This window comes from Pteropus vampyrus, unplaced genomic scaffold, assembly GCF_000151845.1.
Source record: "Pteropus vampyrus isolate Shadow unplaced genomic scaffold, Pvam_2.0 Scaffold54, whole genome shotgun sequence".
In the NCBI taxonomy this organism is placed as follows: Eukaryota; Metazoa; Chordata; class Mammalia; order Chiroptera; family Pteropodidae; genus Pteropus; species Pteropus vampyrus.
Window position 1 is genome coordinate 3,745,163 of NW_011888835.1, and position 8,021 is coordinate 3,753,183.

The window sequence follows — 8,021 nt, forward strand, 5'->3', positions numbered from 1 at the left end:
CAATAAACAATATATTAATCATCATAGGTTTGTAGTGAAGAATGAACTGTTATAAATTTGTTATTAAAAATGAACATAAAAGAAACTAACTTATCTTATGCCTTTATTATAAATATAAGCATGAGAATATATTAATAGTCTTCATGTGTAACATGAAAGGGAAGAATCAGGAAATTTAAATATATCTGGAATTTCAACAATACTTCTGTAGCCAGAAATGTTATTAGAATAATGAGAGTGTCTCACTGAAAACTTAAAAGATAAAGACATGGTACTTGACAATAAAATTGCAAATAAAATATAATTAGTGAATATGATAAATTTTCTCCACCTGTTAACATTAATAGGAAATTATATTAATTTTTCAAGAACTGAAGAGATACAATTAACTTTATATTATTATATCAATAGAATTGAAGTAACTTTATAAAACCTAGCTTTCCACATATGCTTGAATAAAATGCAATATTCTCTGAAAAAGTTTAGAAATCAACTGTCTGAAATTAGAAACAATATTATTACAAAATCATATATGTTTTTTCTTTGCCAAGTAAAAAATGAGCAAAATGCAATTCTTGGTAAATCAGTAATAGACTTTAGAGCACATTTAAGAGAGAGAGAAAAGGAATAGCACAGAGATATGAGTATAATGTTCAAACCCTGTATAAATTCTCAGCACTTTTGGAAGAGTTACTTTTTCATCTCCCTCATTTAAGTCATGTAGTTTAGTCATCTTGGGTAAATAGTTTTTTTTTTACAGCAACCTAATACAGATTTTATGCATCATTTAGATAAATTTCTTTTATGCCACCTTATACTTATTAGAGTTTTATTTAAATTTATATCATGCATTTAGGTATAATCAATTAGACTTCTATCTTTTAATGTAATTCAATTTATATGATATTGAGTTCCAATTCATCAAAATAATAAGTGACTTTTAATAATTATCTCCCTGGATTACAGAAAATCTATTTATATACGCAATTACTCTAACTCATCTCAGACATTCTTTTACAGTTGAATCCAAAATTTTTGTACAAAATTATATAAACTAGACCAAATTTCCATGAATATTTAACATCACTCCTATTTTTGAAACCCTAACCAGTATCACTAGTTGTCATCCACATCTGCTGATGTGGAAAAGAACTAAAAGATCAAATCATTTATTTCAGGATATGCAGTTCAACCAAGCTAATTTCTGTCCGTCAACAGCATGAAATAGTAGTAGATATAAATCACAGAAATAAATCTTATTCAATTCTAAGAGCTTTTCCTCTAATGTTACTCACATTGTAATTCTTAATGCATAACTCAAAAATATTAAAATAATTAAATTGATGTAGAATGCAAAATCCCTTGGACATGTTCAAGCCTCATTATTTTTTGCAGATTCCTGTAATCCTTTTAAGACTGTTCAATGCTTTTGCTATGAATTATTCTTCATGTGAACAATACTCTAATGGAGAAAATATATTATTATTAAAGGAAATCGAGGACAGTAGAAAATTTGTTTCTATTGCTAGTTAATAAACAATATAACTAAGTTTATATTAAGCACTAATCATGTGCATAGTACTCTAATAAAATTAAAAAGACTGGAAAGAAAAAACAAATGCCTGTATTGCTGTCAAAATAATATTAAACTTCATAAATTAATTGGAAAACAAGGCAAAAAATTTGTGATTGAATACTTGTCTACTGAATAAAACGTAGGCTGTCATTACAACAAAGGAAGAAAGAATTGGATAATCTAAATGTCAGTAGGGAAACCTAGAAAAATGTCTAGATATTGGCTTCCCAATTTTTACTCATCTTTTATCTGTTCTTATTTATTACACATGACTTTCCTTTCCTTCCCAAACTAGTTTTCCTACTTGTGCTGTTGCCATAGGTATCACCTGCCATATCATGATTTCAATCTTGTCCAAAACCCCACTGCATTACTGGTCAACTGTTATTGTCTGTTTCTTTATTTTTGTCACAATAATTGTCCTAATTTATTCCACTATTTCAATTTTTCTCTTTTCAAAATGAGAGACCATTACTAACATAAATTTATGAGAATTTCAAAATCTAAATATGCCTTTTATGGATGCTACTCCATAGTGTAGTGGTTAGCACGTCTACTTTACATGCAGAAGGTCCTGGGTTCGCGCCCCAGTGGAGTCATGGTCCATGGTCTAAGGCCATGCCACCCTGAACAAGCCAGATGTCTGATCTCAGAAGCCAAGCAGGGTCGGGCCTGGTTAGTACTTGAATGGGAGACCACCTAGGAAGACCAGGTGCTGTAAGCATAGATAATAATAAATAATAAACAAATATATACCTTTTATTTAATCTACTATCCTTATGAAATAAATACTATACTATAATCTCTTTTCCCATTGTCAAAATTCTTAGAAGTGTCTATACCCTATTAGTATTGTTTCTACCAGTTCATTAAAAGCTTAAAATATGATTGCCATCTTTTCCGAAGATTTAATACTAAATCAGTTATACGGCGGTTATTAGAGGTTGCTTGGTAAAAATTATGAACAATCAGATAAATATGAAAAAAAATCAAAAAACTTCAAATTGTAGATATGAAGTCATTTAACTATATAAAGAAAGTTTTCATATTTATCTTATTAGAGAAGACTTAAATAATTACAAATGTAAGGATATAAACCTTATGAGCAAGTCCTATAAGTTATGGAGTTACTGTTATAGTAAACATAGAGACAAGAATATATCCTTAATAATGTCCACAAATTTATGTTTTTCTTGATGGGAGTGTGGGTTAGAGAGGTGGTGGCTTTCTCTACTTACTATAATAATTCAGCTAGCTGTGAAATTATTGGTCAAATGTTTGTTTTGGAAAGAAATTTGAAAGTGGGCAAGTTCTCCCTTACCCTAATAATATTTAGAATTAAAATAGGTGATGAACTATTTCAAAACAGAATATTTTAAAATAATCTATGGATATTTGATATTTTATGCATATTTCTAATCTTCAAAGAAATTATCCAGTAGATAATATATCATTCCCATTAAAATTTTAATGAAACAAATGAAAAAAAGCTGTTACTATGTTTATATGCAATAAATGTATAGATATAAATTCAATATTTAAGAATATCAAGGAGCTCTATATGTATAAGTCTAACTCTCAAGTAATAGAATAGAGTAGTTGGGAAAATTTTGGTAATCAGACAATTAAAACATATAAAAATAAAAATGTATTACATTTATAAATTAAAATTAAATTGAATAATGTAAATTGATTAACTAGGTTGTAAAGGTTTCTTGAGTCTTAGATATAATTTTCTAGCCTAATACAACTATAGGTGTTAATACAAAAGCTTAAGTAAAAACACTTTAAATTTTTTTTATTAAAAATTATTGGGGTGACATTAATAAAATCAAATGTTTCAAATGTACATTTCAACGTTATGTCATATATATGTATACGTGTGTGTGTGTGTGTGTGTGTGTGTGTGTATATATCTCGCATTGTGTGTGCATTACCCAAATTTAGATTTCCTCTCATCACTAAATATTTGACCCTTTTTATCCCTATCTGTCTCCCCCCTACCCACCTTCCTTCTGGTAACCACTAATCCTCTGTTTGTGTACATGAGTCTCTGTTTGTCATGTTTGTTTGTTGCTTTCAGTTTTATTTTCCACATATGATTGAAATCATATTGTTTTCTACTTTTTCTGTCTGACTTATTTTGCTTACATGATTATCTCAAGATCCATCCACGTTGTCGCAAATGGCAGTATTTCATCTTTCCTTATGGCTGAGAAATACTCCATTGTAGATATGTACCACATCTTTATCCATCATCTATCATGGAATACTTCAGTTGCTTCCATGTCCTGCCAACAGTGAATAATGCTGCTATGAACATTGGGGTGCATATATCTTTGCAGATAAATGTTTTCAGATTTTTTGGGTTAAAATTTTAAAAAATCACAAATGACTATTTGTGAAAAAATTCTGAGTAATTTATATTATGCAAAGAAATGTTGCTCTTAAAAATATCTGGAAGTTCACATTTATATACAAGACTGCTCAATATATGCAAAGTATGACATTCACTTGACCTCCCTCTCCACTTATGCTTTTTCCATTCCCCATGCCAAGAATTCCTCAATCAACGCTCTGTTTCTATCTATTGAAGTGTCAACCAAACCTTAAGGACAAAGTTGAATTTCATTATCTTCATAAATAGTTTCAGCCTTCTCCCTTTAGAAGTAACTATTCTTTTTCTCTGTATTTCTTTTTTAGTTGTACTCAATGATACTACTTCATTATATTTGAAGTGTTTATACACATCTATTACTTTCTCAGTGATGCCAGCTTTTTTTTACTGAAGATTTATAAATTTTCTTTTAATAGGCAACTACTGGATTCTGATATCAAGAGCAATACAATCATTCCCAGATAGCCAATTAACACCTAGTTTTGGTCTTAAAAGAGAGAATGTATAGAATTCTAGAAGGATGAGTAGAAAGCCATCAACACTAGATAAATTGAATTCCAAGAATATATTTATTACTTTTGAATCAGTTTAGCATAAATTTGTTATGAAAAATATATTAACTGATTGTTGAGGAGCCTTTTTGGACAAAGCAATTCAGTAAATTTCATGTATTGGGTAACACTGAGTTGAGTTAAAAGGTAATGAATAACTGTAGAGTTTATAAATTACAGTCAATAAATTTAATCACACACTTTCTTGTGCTCTATTTTAAGGCATGCAGAAAATAAAAAAGAAGAGCTAAATATTTCTTCAATTCAATGAATAAAAGTTAGTTGCATGAATGACAAAGACTAAAACTTATAAGATAGTTTATGACATGACATTTTTGTTAAAATGTACATATAAAACATCTTTATATTCATAAAAACAATAATATTTATCTTATATGCTAGTCAGATAATTCAAAAAACTAAATGTAGTAGACTTAAATGTGACTCTCTGCTTTGGAGGAGCAACACACTTAATGAAATTTCACAATCAGAGGTATTCATAGACTATATAGTCTATGAATTTCAAAATCTGATATAAGAGCATTTGAGTCACTAAATAATCTTTAAAAATATTGATATATTTTATATTCTTTATTGTAATTCCATACAAATTTTACTACAGATTTTTTTTCATTTCTTTGAAAAATGCCACTTGGAATTCTGATGGGAATTGCATTAAATCTATAGAATGCTTTAGATAGCATGAACATTTTAATAATATTAATTCTGATCCATTAATACAAGATCTCTTTCTCTTTGTGTCTTCTTCAGTGTCTTTCATCAAGGTCTTGCAGTTTTCATTGTACAGATCTTTTGCTTCTTTATTTAAGTATTGTTTTTGATGCTATTGTGAATGGAATCTTTTTCTTTCTTTCTTTTTTGGCAGAACACTTCTTGATTATAACAATATATAAAACAAATATAACTTTAAATGTTTATAACTACACCAACTATATATTATCATTATGACTGTTGTTATTTAAAGTTGGGGAATAGCTTATATAATTTTTTTTGAAATTCACTAACCTTTGTGAAAACATGGAACTTAAATACATATACATGTTTTGATTGAGTATTTAAATTTTTACACTCCTGACTTTATTCATAATCTCAGTATTTTAATACATCCTCAGTAAGTTAATCAAACTCAAGGTCTTTTATTTCTAAAAGAACCAGCAGTTATATTTGCCAATGGTAACAGCCTTAAGAGTTAATGAATAATAACTGATAGATCACTAACAGATTTTTGACCTAGTTATTTCTTTCTTTAGAGCATAAAGAACTTTCATCTAAGCATCCAGTCCAACCCCTAAACACTGACAGTATCCTTCAAACAATTCCTTTAAAAACACTCCAAGTGGTCATTTTAATTTTAATAGTTGGGTGAAGATCGTACCCTTCAATCTGAAAGTCTTCAGTCTTGAAGTCATCAATTGTCTCAACTTTTCAAAAGATTTTGAGCTTTCGGAAAGGCCTTGTTTTTCACTGAAGCTGCATTTTCAGCAGCTCAGTGTGATTCAGGTAAATGTGGGAATCTCCCAAAGTGTATACAAAATCACCTGGCCTCAGGTCCATAATTTGTGTGATCATGTAGGTGAACAAGGAGTAGTTGGCAATGTTGAAGAGCACACACACGTCCACGTCCACTAACCTCTGGTACACTGGCAAGACAGCTTACCATTTTCCACATAGGATGAGCAAAGAGCATGATATGCAGATAAGACCATGAGAGGAAGATATTTTGGATTCCAAGCACACAGGATAATTCTTCTGTCATCAGGGTTGGTGTTGATTGTATCAGTTATCTTTTTCAGTTGGTCTACTGCTTGACTAGAATAATCTGAATTCATATCTTTGTATTCTGCCCCAAAATGCCTCTACTGAAAGCCATTAACTGGATGAAAATCCCCTTCGTCTCACTAGATCATTCCAGGTCATCCAGGAAGTCACAGGACCTGGTGATTCTCAATCTCTTGGACGATAGTCCTTTAGCGTTTGTGGATCCCTTTGATAAACCGCAGAAACCTCTCCAAAACACTCTTCTAGAATATATGTTTGGTTGTCAGCAGAGGAAATTCATCTGTGTCTCCTCTGGGAATAATGGGCCTCCTGTGTTGTGTTGTCCTATTTGGATAAGGTGGGTGGCAGTGGTCAGAAAATCTGAACTCAGAAAACAGGCTTTAGACAGGAGTGGGGACTCACATCTCTCTCTACTTCTTTTTCAAATATTTTGTATTAGAAAGTCCAACATTACTCTGATACCAAAGTCAGGTAAGAACACTACAAGAAAAAAACAAAACAAAACTGAGACCAATATCTCTGATGAATATAGATGCAAAAATTCTCAACAAATCATTAGCAAGCTGAATTCAACAACACATTAAAGAGATCATGCACCATAATCAAGTAGGAATTTATCCATGAGATACAAGAATGATTTAACACACACAAATCAACAAATGTGATATACCGCATAAGTAGAACAAAAGATAAAAATCATTGGATCATCTCAGTGGATGCAGGAAAAGCATTTGACAAAATACAAAATTCTTTCATGATAAAAACTCTCAACAAATTGTATATAGAAGGAACATACCTCAATGTCATAAAGGCCATATAATCCAGTCCCATAGCTAACATCATACTTAACAGTGAAAGGTTGATAAATTGTTCTTTAATGTCAAGAGAAAGACAAGGGTGCATGCTCTCACTGCTCTTATAAATATAGTACTGATTGTCCTAGCTAGAACAATCAGGCAAACCAGATCAGAAAGGAAGATGTAGTGGTGTATTTACTTGCAGATGATATGAGCTTATATACAGGAAATACTAAAGGCTCAAACAAAAAACTTGGAACTAATCAACTAATTCAGTAAAATTACAGGATATGAAACCAACATTCAGAAATCAGTTGCATTTCTATACACTATCAGTGAACCTATTCACTTCCTTTTTAACCTATAATATTTTGCAGCAAATTTACCTTTATTTTCAATTAGAATTTACAATAATAACATGTTAAGATAAAATTTTCCATGATGTTTCTGCATGGTGTATATCAAATTTTGTTCCAGACCATCTTTTCAAGGAAAATAGACGCAGTGCCTCCCTCAGGGACAAATTTGTTTCCTGATCAGGGAAATATAATGTCTCATTCTGAGATAGGACAGGTTTTCCAGTGACTTCTTTAGAAGATTAGAAGTTTCCTAAGCTCTAGATTCCTCAACTGTGACATAAATCCATACATTATCCTCCTGGACTGTTCCAAAGGTCTCCCATGGGATTTAAAACAGCAACAGAAATCTACATAAACATAATGCTTATGTTCTCTGAAGTGCCATGAGTAACAGAATCTCGTTTTTGATCTAGAATTCTCTTGTCTTTTGTCAGCATATGTGCAATCATACGAGGTGTGTTGTAAATTTGCAAGTAAAGTCTCAGACCCTTATAGTTCTTGACATAAAAGGCTCAAATTGTCAATATGGAATACATCTTA

The 8,021-nt window shown here is 30.8% G+C and overlaps 2 pseudogenes; one reads left to right on the plus strand and one right to left on the minus strand.

The window, feature by feature from the left end:
- Positions 1–2,184: 2,184 nt before the first annotated feature.
- On the plus strand, positions 2,185–2,300 carry LOC111739841 (annotated as a pseudogene).
- A 3,554-nt stretch (positions 2,301–5,854) lies between these two features.
- LOC105292251 lies at positions 5,855–7,168 on the minus strand (annotated as a pseudogene).
- Between the last annotated feature and the right edge of the window lie 853 nt (positions 7,169–8,021).